This window comes from Hemicordylus capensis, chromosome 6, assembly GCF_027244095.1.
Source record: "Hemicordylus capensis ecotype Gifberg chromosome 6, rHemCap1.1.pri, whole genome shotgun sequence".
NCBI lineage: Eukaryota > Metazoa > Chordata > Lepidosauria > Squamata > Cordylidae > Hemicordylus > Hemicordylus capensis.
This window is the reverse complement of record NC_069662.1, coordinates 117179666-117197342: the sequence shown is the minus strand read 5'-3', so window position 1 is coordinate 117197342 and position 17677 is coordinate 117179666. Positions and strand designations below refer to the sequence as shown.

The following is a 17677-nucleotide window of genomic DNA, read 5'->3' as shown; positions in this document are numbered from 1 at the left end:
TTCGAGCGGTATAAAAACAACAAACTTTGCAGGGAAGAGGCGCTCCTTGTGAACACAGCGCCTGCCTTAGTTTAGCTCCTGAAGGGGCCGTGCGGCCCCTGCTCAGGAGCTAAACTACCACCCCCGCGTCTGACGTCAGAGGCGGGGGACATGTCGGGGTCACAAAGCACGGCCCCTAATTGGGCGCCGCCCGGGTTCTGCAACCTGCCGCTGAAGCAGAACCTCCACGCTGGCTTCCTCATTGGATGAAGGGGAAGGAGACGGAGGAAGAGAAGCTGCTTGTGAGAGCAAAGTGGTCTGAATAAACAAAATGTCCCAGCTGCCCCCCAGAACTTTGGACACCACATGCAAAAAAAAAAAAAAAAGTTGTTTGGTCCCCAAAATAGTCCAATGGTGGCTGGTGTGTGTGCAGCAGGGAGGTGGGGGGGAGGGGTTGGTGGTGGTGGCAGGAGCCACCTTTAAGTGTAAATTAGTAGGTGCTTACCTTCCAAACCGCTGCACCTGAAAGCTCTCCCCAGGAGTGGCACGACGTCTAGCACCCACTGTGGTGGAGGATTGGCTCTGCCACTCATCTGGCCTCTGCACACGCGTGGAGTCCATTTGCTGGCCATGCAAATAGCCTCCACCAGGAAGGGGAGGGTTCCAAGGTAAGCAAGGGGGAGAATATATTATTATTTCCTATACATGTACTGAAGAAGGGTTTGAGAGAGGAGGCATCATGCAGGTGATCTAGGACTCTTGTTCAAGGTAGAGTGGCCAGCCCTTCTGGATTGGCCTAGAATTTCCAGGAATCGGTAACAATTGTCAGGTGACTATTGAAAGAAATCCTGGATTTTCTAATAGTTTGATATTGTGAACAATCCTGGGGAAATCCTGGGAATGTTTTTGCCAGGAACCCTAGAGAGAGGGCAGAGTCATTTGAAGAAGCAGGAGACCTTCAGATGGCTGAGTGGTGGAGCTGGAGGAGTAATGGTCACAGGCAGGAGTGTAATAGGATTTGACAGTGGAGAAGGTGGGGCAAGGCTATGCAAGGCTTTGAACAAAGCTGCTCAACTTTGGCCCACCAGCTGTTTTTGGACTGCAACTTCCATCGTTCCCGGCCACAGCAGCCAGTCGTCAGGGATTATGGGAGTTGCTGGCCAACATCTGCAGCAGGGCCAAAGTTGTGCAATCCTGATTTTGAAGGGCCTGGTCCTGGATCCAGCAGTGGACAGGAAGCAGTGCAGGGATTTAAGGACGGGTGTGATGTGATCAGAGTGATGAGGGAAGTGAATGGTTTGGGCAGCAGAAGTCTTTTAACAGGCCTTTAATTGGGGGGTTTCTCGTAAATATTAGACGTTGTTGAAATGAACCCTGTGGGAAGAGCTAGAAAAAGAGGACAGAAATAACTTCTGTGGCTAAAGCAGCTATTCAGAAGTCAGTGACTTACATTCAGACTAATGCTGCACTTGTGCAAACATGTGCTAGTGCAATTTTGTTGCACTAGCCGGATGTGCTAAGTCACAAGTTTGAGTTCCAGACTACTGTGCATGTTTGTGCTTGCACAACAAGGTGATGCACCTCCTGCTGTGAAACCTCTTCCTAATAGGTTTTGCAGGAAACCTTTAGACAACACAACTTCTAACATCCCAACTTTGTGCAGCTATGCAACCTTCTTGCTGATGGAGATCCAGCTTGAGAGGTGTCAGCCTTTTGCACCAGAAGCTCCTTCTCCTTCCTATTTATCTCTGCCTCTAAGATCCCTCTATGGGTGGAATGTACTCAGGAACTTCCTGGGGGTATCCTCCTCCTCCTCCTCCTCTTCCCCTTCTTCCCAGAATGCTTCTAGCTCTCTCTTTGAGCACCATGCTTTTATAGGTCTCTCTCTGACCAACATGTAATTAGATATAGGTCTTTTCCTATCATAACGTATTTCTGAATAAAGTACATTAGTTAAACCTTACATGAATCTCCATGCTTATCATTTACAAGCTGTTGCCCCTGAGACCCTGTTAACTTCTGCTGTAATGTAGTGAGTTAGCTCCATTACTCTGCTATATAAGCAGAGGCGTATCTAGGGAAAATAGCGCCTAGGGCAAACACTGAAATTGTGCCCACTGTCCAAGCATCTGACACCCATCTTTGAGATAACTTTACCATAATATCAGCTCAAAAATACAAGTCAAGCTCGTTAATCTTTTATTATTTCAAAAACTATTTAGCAGTGGACATAGCCAGACAAAAAATTCTGGAAAACTACAAATTTCAGTATGCTGGGGCTTATGAAATACCCAAATACTATGTGGAGGTGTACTTGGAAAACTAAACAGAAGTGCCTGTCTAATTCTCTACTATGTATTGTAGCATCACCATTACATAAGTTTTAAAAATAAATGGAGAATTGGGCTTTTCCCAGATACTCTGTAAATAATTAAAGGATATGCAGAGTAAACTGTGTCACTGCTTGGAATATATTCTAGTCTTTCAGAAAGACATTTAAAATGAGAGAAAGAGAGCAAGAAACTCCCAGTGGGCCTTAATATTAAGGATTTCACACTGATTCAAAGACAAACTCACCATTAATAGCCATATTAGCAAGACATCATATTTAACTCACTTATCACAAGAAACAAAGTAAGAGCAAATGAATACAATCCTAGCTCATAAGCGTCAGCTCAGTATTCACAAACCCTGATTCTCTGTACATAGTGCCAATCTGAATGTGTACAGTGTCTTATATTATATAAGTATTATTATTATTATTTTTACCCGTAACCCCTTTGGGGGACTTCCTAAAGGCTGGGGTTTGGGTTTTTTTGCAAAGGTTCCCCCTCAACCTGCTGGCCTCTAGGGCCTCGCAGAGACCATTTGAGCATGTGCAGTGGCCATTTTAAAAAATAATCTTTTTTTTTTAAAAAAGGCCACTGAAAACAAAATGGCCACCGCGCATGCTCAAATGGCCTCTGCAAAGCCTGGCATGACCTAGGGCCTCACAGAGGCCATTTGCGCATGCACGGTGGCCATTTTGTTTTTGGCAGCCATTTTTCTTAAAAAAAATTAATTTTACAAAATGACGCCCCCTTCAAGTGGCGCCTGGGGCACGTGCCCTGCCTGCCCCACCCTAGATACATCCCTGCATATAAGTAATTACCCCCAACACTTGCATTAGCACAACTTTGTTGTGCAAGCGCAGCATTAGTCTAGATGTTGGCCAGTGCTATCTGGGCATAACCATACTTCAGTGTTGCCAATAGTAAGATTAAAAGGTTTTATTTATTTTTTATATACCAATTTTCAACCGAAAAGTCCTCAAAGCGGTCTACAAGGGCGGGGGAAGAATAGCAAGAGGGTGATTACCTGACAGTCTAAAGGCTTTGCCTTGCTTTGGTTCCAGTCCTCTGAGTTCAACTATCTAGGACTATAATAGTGGATTTGCTTATCCTGTTGACAGCATCAGAATGGGGGAGGGTATAATTTTGGTCTCACTGCCTCTACATGTTAGCTTTGAAAACTGGCTTTTCATGATTCTATGCTGATCAGTTCTTTGCTGATGTATATAATGGTCACAGTATAGTAACATAACAACTCGGGCCAACTCATCCTATCAGTGAAGAAATCTGTGAAGCTAGTCTCAAGATCACTGAAAAGCGGGCTAAGGGAGCTTAGCCCACTTTCCAGGGATCGTGGGAACCACCGGGCTCGCAGGCAAGCCCAGTGCTCCTAAGGTGGCTAGCCTGCCTAATTACCCCTCCGCTTAGACAAGATTAATGGAGCGAGCGCTCTGTTAACCTCATCTTTTTGCTTTTGTGTTGCCGCAGTGCGTGGCGACACATGAATAGACCCCTGCCCAGGAGGCTGCAAGCAGCCTTCTGGGCTCAGGAGTCTCTCCAGGATGCCCCGAGCACTCGCTTGGGGCATCTTGGAACTTCCAGGGGCCGTGCAGCCCCCGATCCCTGCAACCCCACCAGCTCCATGACGGATCCAGCAGTTATGTGGGTGACCGATCCGGCCACCCAGGGCTGCCTCTTAATCATTTGCAGAACTCTGCAGAACCCCACAGAACTCCCTCCGGCAATTCACACCAATCATGTGAAGTGCCTCAGTGTGTGCTTACTTATTTATTCAAAAACATAAATTATGTAAATTCCAACACCATCCTTACATGATTAACATTCACCAAAAGAAAAAAACATTAGAATCTGACTTCTCCTGCTATTTCCTTTGAAAAGCATGGCATTGAAGCTTTCTACTTATCTTTTGTAGGGGAACTGTATTCTCAAAATAAAGTATGCCATATCTAGGGTATGTCAGTAAAGTTATATTAGAATGAACAGGTCTAGATGAATCTGTGCCATTTGAGCTTGAACTTGAGATGCCTACAGCCACACCGGCAAAATCATCTCACACGGCAGAGCTCAAAATTGTTCTAATTTATCTAGGTTGCTGTTTCCAGCACAGCTCTTCCCCACAGTACAAAAATTGGCTTTGAAACACAGCACCACAGTTTGCGCTCCTGCTATGGTGACGAATGAACTGCACCCATTCAACTCCTATTTCCCCAACCATTGCTGAAATATAAAGGCAACATTGACATAACTTCATATCAGATGTGGATTACTGGTTTAGAACCGGGCCTAGATCCCAGGAAACCCATCAAGCCGAGAGCAAAAGGCTGCCTGACATGGAAGCCTGACATCTGCAGCAGGGTGATCTGCCAATTAAGATGCAACTTCACATGGCAGTGCGGAAAGTGAATGTAAATGATCAAAAGAGAGTCCAATGTTCTCCCATCATTCACCAGCAGTGCTTAGGCAATGGTTCCTTTGAATGCTGTTTTAGTAGTGGTCGTACACAATACATCTTAAGGAACATTTATACTGTGCTCACTGTGCATTCAGCTGTGGCCACTTCAAAGGTTTAGCCAAGTATTTTATGGCCCTGGTAAAGGGTTCTTATTGATTTAAATTACAAGCCTGGCTCCCGTCAGCTTCACTTGAGGGCAAAAATGCAATAAAATATCCCACAGCACACAGACAGGCATATCGCATTGAAAATCTTAAGAGGTTGCTTTCACTCAGGCCATGCCAAGCCATCTCTAATTTTTTTTAAGGCCACAGTTATCTCAGAGATGTTTACTCTCTTTAGTGTTAAGGCTTCATTCTCTATGAAATCTAGCAGAAGGCTTTTTTTTTTTTTAAGCAGCATAGCATAGCAGCCAGATCCAAATGGGTTTTTTTAAATTTTTCATTGGACACGTACAATTGTGGTGGTCACCCCCTGCCTGCAACAGTACTGACATTTTGGCAAGTGCTACTCTGGAGATAAAGGGTTAGGCCATAAAGCTATCTGCATATACAACAAGCCAAACCCAAATGAATTCAAACAGAAGAGTGATTGACTTGCCTCATACATTGTGTGGAATCTATTCCATTCCACTGGGAATTCGCTGTTATCAAGCAGAGCTCCACTCGGGACTGGAGGAAAATGGTTTATATTAGAGGGTTACGAGAAATAGGGTTGGCTGTCAATATGAAACATTGTTTATTGTTTTCTCAGCACGGCTGCATTATAATAATACAGTCACAAAGGAAGTTTCTGTGCCGACAGAGTATTAAGAAAAACCACAGGCAATCTGCATGTGTACTTCATAAGCAGGTTCTTTATAATAATTTACCTACAATGTACCTTAGCTGGAGATAACCTCTGGGCACACACAGAAAACAGCAAATGACTATTATGTATCTGACATTTGAAATAACATGTTTCTGGAGGGTTGGCATTACAAGAGTCATTTCACTTCAAAATGTTATTCCTAATGTAATTTTTTTAAATTCATAAGCGGCACTTGCTTGAATTCAGTGTAGCACTAAAGTCACTCAAAAGACAGAGGTCAAATTCATTTCATTTCTTTTATGTTTTCTTCTCTCTGCTAGATGAAATAAATGATTAAGCCTAGAACACTTGGCAGTTCAGTGAATGTGCTCGCTAGTACCATTACAAGATCGATTTTCTCAATCCAGGAGTCTTTCTAGGGCGCACATTGCTTAGCTGACATCTGTCGTGGTTGTCATGGCAGCACCCTCTCCAGCATAGTGAGAGGTCAGGGCTGACAGGGGAGGCCTCGCCAGTTTTACCCTAGTCACTTCAAGGTTAACAGCCAATGGACCAAAGAAATAGGCAATTATAGTACAGTCAATTCCGGTTAAGGAAATATCTGAGAAGTAAATATATCTGATAAGTGAATGAAAATGAAACAGCCAATGCTATTTATGTAGGGCTGCATTATCATCAGTATCCCCAGGTTTGGGCTTAATTGTTTCCAAATGCAATTTCAATATTAAACCTTCGGTGAAAGCAAAAGAGAGAGAAGCACAAAACTTATTGTGACACCAAAACCTGAGGCCTGTGCCGTGTCCCTCGAACTCTGGTTGAATAACTGAGCCTCACACAGCAGGAAATGGAAAAGGAAATCTCTTTCCCTTTCACATCAAGAGAAATCTCAGAAATTCACTCTCATCTGTTTGTTTGGGAAGTGGGGGCTTCCAGGGCAATTGTGGGGGGAAAGAATCATGCGTCTAGGTGTTGAAATTCTTTCATACCAGTTCAGCCAACAGAGAATTCCTTAACCATTTCGGCTGATTTAACACCTAGAAATGAGCGAGTTGTCGATGATCATATACAAACCCAATAGAAACAGTATTTGCCTAATTTTATATGCAGATAGGAGCATAGGAAGCTGTCTTCTTCCAAGTCAGAACTTTGGTCCATCTAGCTCAGTACTGTCAACACAGATTGGCAGCGGCTTCTCCAAGGTTGCAGGCAGGGGTGTCTCTCAGCCTATCTTGGACATGCCAGGGAACTTGTAACCATCTGCATGCAAGCATGCAAATGCTCATCCCAGAGCAGCCCTTTCTTGTAAGGGGAATAAGTTACTGTGCTCACATGGAGTATGCAATTCAAATGCAAACCAGGGCAAACTCTGCTTACCAAAGGGGACAATTTATGTTTGCTACCACAAGATCAGCTCTTCTCAAGACCTGATCAAGACATTAGTGTGCACAGCATGGTGAATATGCATAAATTCCATTAAGTGCATACGTTCACATAAGGCATGGAAAATGTGTGCAAATTGATAACAGCAACAGGAGATATTGCACTTTGCCTGGTCAATAGGGATAATTGCTAACTTATATCAGGCAACGTGAACTTATCACAAATATCAGATTACTCTGTTAGCAGTGTTCCCTCTAACAGGAATTCCCAGACGTTAATGACTACAACTCCCAGAATCCCCAAGTAAAAGCCATTATAGCTGATTCTGGGATTCTGGGAGATGTAGTCAACAACATCTAGGAATCCCTGTTAGAGGGAACACTGTCCACAAGTATAGTCAGTATGTACATATAGTGCAAAAATGGGTACTGAGCTGGTTTGGATGGTACTGGGCCATCTAATGTGATAAACACATGTACATGACATGAGCATCAGCATGCACCTCTCTTCCTGCCATTGTAAAATAAAGTAAAGTGTGCCCTTGAGTCAGTGTCGACTCCTGGCAACCACAGAGCCCTGTGGTTTCTCTTTGGTAGAATAAAGGAGGGGTTTACCATTGCCATCTCCTGCACAGTATGAGATGATGCCTTTCAGCATCTTCCTATATCACTGCTGCTCAATATAGGTGCTTCCCATAGTCTGGGAAACATACCAGCAGGGATTCGAACCGGCAACCTCATGCTTGCTAGGCAAGTCATTTCCCGCTGTGCCATTAGGTGGCTGTCATTGTACTGTTTGTCAATTGCTTGAGGGATGGTTCTTCTGAACCACCCACTTATTTACTCATGTATCAATCTTATTTATAGTGCCTGAGATATACATCTCTCTAGGCAGTGTACATAGTACACATTACAGTATAAAAATAAAATAAAAACAATTACAACACTTTCTTAGAATAAAACAGTTAAAACAATTGATGATTGTAATAGGAGGTCCTCTCTTAAGTACCCTGGACCAAAGTCATTCAGGGCAGTAGGGGGGATCGGCTCCGTGGAAGCCAGGCGAATGGCGGAGCCAGAGTGCTGGGCAGTGCACTGCTGCTCGGAGCACCTACTAATTTATTAGTAAGCACCTACTAATTTATGCTTGAAGGTGCCTCTCATTGCTCCACCCCCCACGGGCACCCACACCGGCTACTCCTGGTTCAGGGCTTCATAGGTAATAACCAGCACTTTGTATTTCACTCAGAAACTTATCATCAACCAATGCAATTCTTTAAATTGCTCCCAAGCTACGTACCTGATCTTTCATGGGGGGTGAAACCCCATCCAGAACAGGCAGATCTAAATCATCTCTCAGATCTTGACCCCCACCCCTCAGTACCTCCGACTTATTTGGATCCAACTTCAGTTTGTTACCCCTCATCCAGCCCATTACCACCTCCAGGCAGGCATTTAGGGAGGGAGGTTAAGCCATTTCCTGATGAGGTAGATATGGAGAAATAGATTTGGGTGTCATCAGCATATCGATAACACCCTGCACCAAATATCCTGATGATCTGTTTCCTGTATATGTTAAGGAGCACTGGATACAGTATGGAGCTTTGTAGAACTCCATACAGTAACTTTCGCTTTGCAGAGCAACAATCTCCAAATGATACCATCTGGAATCTACCCAAGAGATAAGAATGGAACCACTGTAAAACAGTGTCACGTAATTCCACCTCCTTCAGATGACCCAGAAGGACACCATGGTTGATGGTATCGAAAGCTACTATGAGATCCAAAAGAATCAGCAGAGTCACACTCCCTCTGTTAATACCTAGTTGGAAATCATCCATTAGGCTCACCAAGGCAGTTTCAACCCCATAGCCCACTAAGAAGAAGCCAGTTTAAAATGGGTCTAGATAATCAGTTTCCTCCAAGACTGCCTGGAGTTGAGAGGCCACCTCCCACTTAATCACCTTGCCCAACCATGGGAGATTAGAGACGGGCCAGCTCTGAGAGGTCCAATGTAGGTTTTTTCAAGCATGGTCTAATGCTAGCTTCAAGCATGGTCTAATGCTAGACAAGGAGGCATCCTATCCTTCCTCAGAGAAGCATTCATGATTTTTACCAGATCCTCTCTGATAATCTGATTCTTAGATAAAACAAGCCAAGCTGGGCAAGGGCCAAATGGGTGGGTGGTGGGATGCACAGTCTGAAACAGTTTGTCCATATCCTCAGGAGTCAAACTGAAAGTGATACAGTTTGATCACAGGAGTTGCTGGATACCTACATAACAGACTCTGCCCTAATTGCAGAATTCAGTTTGGCCCGAATACAAGAGATTTTGTCCGCCAAAAAAAAAATCATTAAAAGCATCACAGCTGGTAACCGATAGTTTCAAATTTGGATTCAGAGGGGAGGGGGCTCATACTAGCCCTCTCACAACCCTAGACAACTCTGCTGGACATGATCTTGTGTGTGCAATGTGGGCAAAAAAGAATTGCTTCTTTGCTGCACATATTGCCAGTGCATACATCTTCAGATGTGCTCTATGTTGTAAACTTTTGGATTCGAGTTGAGTCTTTCTCCGTTTGTGCTCTAGTCATCTACCTTTCCACTTCAGCGCCCGTAATTCTTCCGAATACTATGGGGATAATTTTGAAGTCAATATGTGCTTTATTGACTACAGAAAAGCCTTCGGTTGCGTCGACCATGTCAAGTTGTGGAATATCCTTAGGAAAATGGGCGTCCCAGAACATCTCATTGTTCTCATGAGAAACCTATACACAGGGCAGGAAGCCACAGTCCAGATGAAACATGGTGAAGCAGACTGGTTCCAGATCAGCAAAGGAGCAAGACAATGCTGTCTACTTTCTCCTTATTTATTCAACGTATATGCTGAACATATACTGAGAGAAGCTGGATTGGAAGAAAATGAGCATGGTTTTAAAATCAGAGGAAGAAACATCAGTAACCTGCACTACGCTAATGACACCACTTTGATAGCTGAGAATGTGGATGATCTGCAAGCACTAGTAAAGAAAGTCAAGGAGCACAGTGAAAAAATGGGACTACAACTAAATGTAAAGACAGGGGCATAGCAAGGCTGGAGTGGGCCTGGGGACAAGATTTTAAAAGGGGCCCCTATGTTTGTTTTCTCAGAAATCCTAACAAATTCAGTAAAGTTTGCTTCCAGGTAAGTGTGTGGACAATTGCAGCCTCAGGCAGGAAATCCAACCACATATAGCTGGAAGTACATTTCACTGAAACCTAAAGGAATTTATAATTTTCTGCCATGAAACAAGCCACTTACAGGACGTTTTTGATGGGTTTTTAAAATTAAAAAATATTAAAAACCAACAATTTGTCCAATCCACTTCAATTTAAATATACAAATTCCTCCCACCCAGCCCTACATCTCTGCTCAATACCAAAGCCCTGTGCCTGGTAGTTCCAGGTAATCTGCAGGCTGGGGCAGAAAGGGGATGTGTCTTTTTATGAAAGCAATGATGGTCTAAGAGGGGGCTTCAATTCCAGACATCTTCTATATATTTAATTCTCTTAAACGTACCCGTCACTAATCATGGCAGCTCTCACGAGAGTTTGTGAGCAGCTGCCAGATAGGATAGTGATGGGGATGGGGGAGAAAATAGTGATGACAGCTGGAGGCGGCGGCGGCAGCGGGCTGGCCTGGCCAGTGGGAGCAGGAGGAGGAGGCGGGCTGGTCTGGGCCGGCCTGGCCGGTGGGAGCAGGAGGTGGTGGCGAGCCGGCCTGGCTACCAGGAGAAGGTGGCTGCTGCTGGGAGTTAGAGGGCAGGTGGGAGGAGGTGGTGTGCCAGCTAGCCGGGGGGGGGGGCAGAGAAGGGGGGAGGAGAAGAAGTGGGCCTGCCGGCCTGCCAGCCGGAAAGCACCCGGGTGGGGAGAAGTGGGGGCGGGGGAGAGAAGAAGCGGGCCGGTGGGAGTGGGGCGAAAAAGTCAGCAGCAGTGGGTGGGCTGGCCGGAGGCACAGTTGCTCTGTGCCCAGCTCAGCTAGTTTTTGTAAATTTCTGCCATGAAACAAGCCATTTATAAGAATGTTTGATGTTTTTCCCCCCAAAATTAAAAAATATATTTAAACCCAGCAAATTCATCAATCTGTTTCAGATTAAATATTCAGAGTCTTCTCAATCTGCCCTATATCCCCCACCCCCCATATCAAAGCACTATGGCAAGCCAATCCCTAAATATCCAAGTAGGGGTGAAATAACCACAAAAAGAAAATCACATCATACCTCCATTACTAAGCCTGAGGAGTCAAAGGATGCTACGTCCCTGTGTAAAGAAGACAACGACAATGGGTAGAGCAACCATCCTCAGAATGGATAATGAAGCAATTGAAGTGGTGGATAGCTTCTGCCTTTTAGGATCGACTACCAACAGTAAAGGATCCAGCAGTCAAGAAATACGCCGCAGACTAGCACTTGGTAGGGTTGCAATGAAGGCCTTGGAAAGGATATTTAGATGCCATGACGTGTCTATACCTACAAAGATTAGAATTGCTCAGACAATGGCTATTCCCCATAATGCTCTATGGATACAAAAGCTGGACTTTGAAGAAGCAGGATAGAAAAAGTATTGATGCTTTTGAACTTTGGTGCTGGAGAAGACTTTTGAGGATACCATGGACAGCCAAATCAATGCGCAATTTTCACTCGAGGCATAAATGACCAGGCTCAAACTATCATACTTCGGACACATCATGCAAAAACCTAGCTCCTTTGAGAAGTCCATAATTCTGGGGAAAGTTGAAGGAAAGAGAAGAAGAGGATAACCAGCAGCAAGGTGGGTGGACTCGATTATAACAGCAATGAATGCACCACTGAGAGACCTTAAAGGCCAAGTTGAAGACAGATCATCCTGGAGAGAATCTATCTATGTTGCTGCTAAGAGTCGACACCGACTTGGCAGTACTTATTCAACCAATTTTGAAGCAAGTCAGGGAAAACGCTTAGGAGCGATTGTGTCTACTGCTTTAGTGCGTTATTCCAAGTTTGCACCAGAGCATCAACAGAATCATTGGCAGAGCCAACTTGAAACCCTTCCAAGGCTTCTTGGAATCTTATTGGTTGCACTCACCTCGGATGGACCAAGTGAATGGGCCTTTCATCCCTGCAGAGGTGGGTTGTAGTTGCAAGTCCTACCTTAACCAGATGGTGGTACATCCATGACAATGGAGAAATAACAGGAGTCCCCACCATGGAACACCATCCTGATCAAAGTAAAAGACCAAATCAAGCATGTGACCAGCAACATGTGTCGGTCCAGAGACCACTTGAGATAGGCCTATAGTTGTAATGGTTAGTATAAACTCCTGAGCCACTGCTAACAACCCGGTCCCATAGTGAACATTGATATCCCCCACCAACAGTTTGGGCGACTCCAATGCTAACCCTGCATCCAGGTCCATCAGCTTAGCTAGGTACTCCATTGAACAACAGGGTGATCTGTACACCAACAGTAGTCCCAATCTATCCTTGTCCCCAAGCTTGGGTACAGACACTCAATATGGGTCAATTCACTGACAGGGATCCTGGTAAGGGAGACAGTGTTGAAGCACTTTAAAATGTGCATGCATGTGTGTGTGTGTAGGAAATAGGTGCCACATGACCATGGTTTGAAATTTTGTCCTGGAATGTACTATATCACAGAGATGTCAGTGAATAGAAATTATGGAGCTGTGGAACAGCTATTTTCCACAAATAAGAGTTTCTTCCATAAACCTTCTTCCATGAGGAGCTGTACCTCACTGTACCTTTGAGGTACAGTCAACTTCTTTGGAACTGTCACTTCTCCAGCATTCACTTCTATGTCCAGTCTGATCTTTGGCACTAGCTGATATTAGACTGGCCAGACTTGAAATGGTTTACCTAGATCCAAGTCCCAGGGTGATCCAAATATATCCGATTTTACCAATCTCCACAGCTGGGAAGCTGCTTCCTGACACTTTCCCTTCAACTGGTTTAAAATGTTGAATGGTAAGATAAATAACTTTGGTTAGAATTAGCAAAGCAGCCAAAGAATTGTACCCAAAGGTTTATTTTCTCCAGAGGAAGGACTCCTTAGGATACAATCCATAGTCCTTTAAAAAAACACACACCCTCAAACCCCCAACAACAATCCAGAGGAAAAGATCATCCTTTGGAGGACAGAAACTTTAGGACACAATACAACAATCATATTCACAGAGATTGCTAATTAAGAGTTCTGTTTTAAAAATGTAAACCCTTGTCAATTAATAGCAGTAATATTTCAATTGTTGGGGCAACAGACATTCACCAAGGCTATCTATTGGCATGCAAATCAATATTTTGGTTGCATATATTACTTTAACTGATGGCTCTGTTCATACCAAAATTGGGTCAGTTCAGCCTTCAGATTCAAACTCTACAAAACGGGTTCAGAGATTTGGATTCTCCCCACTGCTGCCACATCCTGGTATCTCTCATTGCCCTCACACAATGCCCCATCCTAATACAATGTTAAAATGCTGGCTGCATGACAGCACAAGGGCTGTGGGGGCTCTGAGAAGCAGAAAACGGGCGTCATAAAGCACTCCAGGCTTGGGCAGTTGGCAGATCCATAGAGAAGTGAGCCCCTCCCACCATCCAAATGCCACCCCTCAAGGCATAGGTTTGTTTTATGTACATTGGTTACAGCTAGGTTAAAAGTGAGGTGCATACAGTTTCCAGTTCATATATTACTGTACAAATTGGCCTATTTTACCCATATTTCAAGTGTCCCAGCAACTTCAGAATGCTGCAAACCTGTCTTTTTAAACAGAAAGGATGGAGTTTCTTTTGATTCGCCACTGTAGTTGCCATGTAACTATGGCAGATATTATTTTAATTGATATCCTTGGGAAAGGATTAGAGAAATGACAGGTGGAACAAAGATATAAAGGTTTCCAATTATAAACAGCATATTTCAAGGATTCAGCCCTGAAAATGTCTACTCGCAGCGCCTTGAAGTTCATTATGGTAGATATATTCTTATTACCCACTCTTGATTAAATTCACTTTCAGGAAATAAACTAACCACTTATTGCCTGGGGTAAGAATAAAACTCTTTCTCTGCATACGTTATTTCATAATTATTCATTACTGGTGTTGGCTGTAACTTACTCCAAGGTATTAAGTATTGACCATAGGTGCAGGTCTGGTTCATAAGTTTGATATAGTAATTTTTATGGATACAAGTACACATACAAACAATAAACATCATCAGAAAAAACAAATCACTAGTTTCACTATAGTGGTAACAAGAACATTCAGTTTCACCTGAATAAAAATCAGTATTTCTGCATTACCTGAACACTATAATAATGGGTTATAGTTCTTTCCTTCAAGAACAGAAGAAAGATAACCTGGTCTGCATAACTGGTCTGCCAAGCTGAATGCAACCCACCAGCTATGTGAAGTGGATTTTCAGATGCTTGACAATGACTACCCTACAGCTTTGCAGTCTCAGGCAAGCAGCTAGCACAGAGAAAGGATTGTATCTCAGGGGAAGAGCATCGACTTTAGGTTCCAGGCTCAATGCCTGGCATCCCCAGGAGGGGCTCATCTGAAATCCTGGAAAGTCGCTAGCAATCCGTGTAAACAAAATTGAGCTCGATGGACCAATGGCTGACTCAGTATAAGGCATCTTCCTATCAAGCAGGAGGTTTATCAGTTGTACCGCATGTGGTAGGTAGGCTGAGTTGTTTTGGTTCATCACAACAGTGCAAGTCTGGAACAAAACAAACTTGATCAGCCCCATGGTCCATCAGGCTGTGGTTGTGGACACTTCCAGAAGCATTAGAGAACTGTATAGCACGCAAGTACTATTGACCTGTATAACCCACAACTGTATTACAGCTCCTGTTGATTACTTTTGGCAATTAGCAATCTAATGTTAAAGGACAGAATGGGTGCAATTGTGAAACACATAGGAAGCTGCCTTATACCGTCAGACCATTGGTCTATCTAACTCAGTATTGTCTACACTGACCCCTGCTAACTTGGCAAAGAGGCACCTTTTAACATGGTGATTCTCTTTATTTAGCAGGGGGAGAGTAACTGGCCCTATTTACCCCCAGCACAGTGCCTCCAGTGACTGTTGCTGGTGTCTATCTTATGTTTCTTTTAGACTGTGAGCCCTTTGGGGACAGGGATCCATCTTTATTTATTATTTCTCTGTATAAACCGCCCTGAGCCATTTTTGGAAGGTATAGAAATCGAATGAATGAATGACTGGCAGCAGCTCTCCAAGGTATCTGGAGATGCCAGGCATTGCAACCTTCTGCATATGAAGAAGATGCTCTCTACCACTGAGCTACAGCCCTATCCCCACATAGGCCTCTAGAAGGATACTAAAGTCAATGTCACTAGACCATCTCATGGTCAAGCTCAAGTGCCAACATTAGGGAAGGGGGCATTGTTCAATGAAGAGTGCATGTTTTGCTTGCCATCTCCAGATAGGACTGGGAAAGTCCTTCATCTGAAACCCTGGAACATGGGCATCTTTGGCATTGGTCCAATGGGGCAAAGGTCCTGAACCAATTGCTCAGTGCCTCAAAAACTGTCAATCACCTCCTCCTCACTGCAGCTAATAGGAACATAGGAAGCTGCCTTCTACTGAGTCAGACCATTGGTCTATCTAGCTCAGTATTGTCTTCACAGACTGGCAGCAGCTTCTCCAAGGTTACAAGGCAGAAGCCTCTCTCAGGCCTATCTGGAGGTGCCAGGGAGGGAACTTGGAACCTTCTCCATGCAAGCATGCAAATGGTCTTCCCAGAGCGGCCCCATCCCCGGAGGAGAATCTCTTTCAGTGGACTACTTCCTTTCTCCCCCGGCACTGGTTGGCTGGCTGGTTGTGTGCCATCATCTGAACTGCTACAGGCACAGTGGGTGGAAGCAGAGCTCTTGTGCAGGGGAAGCCAATCATCACAGCCACTGTCAGGCTCAACCACAAAAGTCTCTGAATAAGCAGTGACTTATAGAGGATGCTGGGCAATACAAGCTTAAGTCCCTGCTCTCACTCAGTGGTGTGATTGCTCCATAGCACAAAGGGAAGGAGATGGACAGAGCAGCCTTGAAAGGGAGAAAGAAAGGGGAAATACTGCAGCAAGAAGGTGAGGTGACTGACAGTGTCCTGAATATACCTGTAGGAAGCTGCGTTATATTGAGTCAGACCATTGGTCCATCAAGCCCAGTGTTGCCTACCCTGACTGGCAGCTGCTCTCCAAGGTTTCAGGAAGGAGTCTCTCCCAGTCCTACCTAGAGATGTCAAGGAGTGAACCAGGGACCGCTCTGTCCTAGAAAATCACAGCCCGTCCATGTAGACCAGGCCTGCTCAATGTAGGGGACCCCAGCTGTTTTGGGACATAATCCCCAGCCACAGTGGCCAATAGCCAGGGATTATGGGAGTTGCAGGCCAACAGCTGCAAGCGGGCTGAAGCTGAGCAGCCCTGATGTAGACAGTACTGATCCAGGTGGACCACTGAAAGCAGCTCCATAGGTTATTGTACTCTCAGCAAGCAGCACCACAGCATTAAAAAAAAGGACATTAAATGCAGAAATGGTGTCACAGTCACTACAGAATTCAAAGCAACCATGCAACTCCTTCACCAGCCATGACATCATACTCATGTGCACCCAATATGTGCACGAAAAGCACAAATGCTTCCATAACACTCCTGTATTGCTGGCAGTATGTAAATATTACCTCCCCCAAAGAAAATGGCCAGTGGGGGCTAGAAACATTGTCAACAATGGCGAATCCACACAAAGATTTCAGCATTGATACAGTCAGTCACTTGTTCTGATTGTTCCAGACCGTGGCACACTTGATTTATTCCATACAATCCATTTATGGTTTCAGTTATTCCAAATGGAAAACTGTAGGACATTTTTAAAAAAAACCAATCAGTCTTGATGTAGCAAGCATGAATTGTCCTCTTTGCTAAGCAGGGTCCACCCTGGTTTGCATTTAAATTGGATACTACATGTGAACACTGTAAGATATTCCCCTTAGGGGATGGCACCACTCTGGGAAGAGCAGAAAGTGCCAAATTCCCTCCCTGGCATCTCCAAGATATGGCTGAGAGAGATTCTTGCCTGCAACCTTGGAGTTCCGTTGCCAGTAGTAGGCAGTACTGAGCTAGATGGACCAATGGTCTGACTTGGTATAAGGCAGTTTCCTAAGAGAACTAGTCATGTGGTAGCAAGTATGAATTGCCCACTTGTTAAGCAGGGTCTAACCCGGTTCCCATTTGAATAGGTTCCTACGTGTGAGCGCTTGCTGTTGTAAGATAGTCCTCTTAGGGGATGGGGATGTCGCTCAGTGGTAGAGCATCTGCTTTGCTCACAGAAGGTCCCAGATTCAATCCCTGGCATCTCCAGGTAGGGCCAGGAGAGACTGTACCTAAAACCTTGGAGAGCCACTGCCAGTCAGTGTAGATAATGCTGAACTAGATGGACCAATGACCTGATTCGTATAAGGCAGCTCCCTATGTTCCTAAATGTGGCAAATAAATAAATATGAATGAATGATGAATGAATGAATGAATGAGTCTCTAACTCAACACAGCAATTCTATTACTGCTAACAGCAGTCAGTCAATATGTCCTTTGGCCTCTTCCTCTGGACCATGCATGATCTCTGGCCAGAAGGCCCAATTCAATCTGAAGAGTCCAAAAT

General features: G+C 44.4%; 1 protein-coding gene across 10 annotated transcripts in view; it reads left to right on the top strand.

The window, feature by feature from the left end:
* LOC128329305 (uncharacterized) overlaps positions 1-17677 on the top strand; it is a 262592-nt gene that overhangs the window by 65714 nt on the left and 179201 nt on the right. The window contains exon 3 of one of the 10 annotated variants that reach the window (XR_008309610.1): positions 9649-10757. The exons of the other annotated variants lie outside the window; for them this stretch is intronic. The gene's annotated coding sequence lies outside the window, so the exon portion shown is untranslated. Of the gene's footprint in view, positions 1-9648; positions 10758-17677 lie in introns of those variants that run through there. 10 annotated transcript variants of the gene reach the window in all.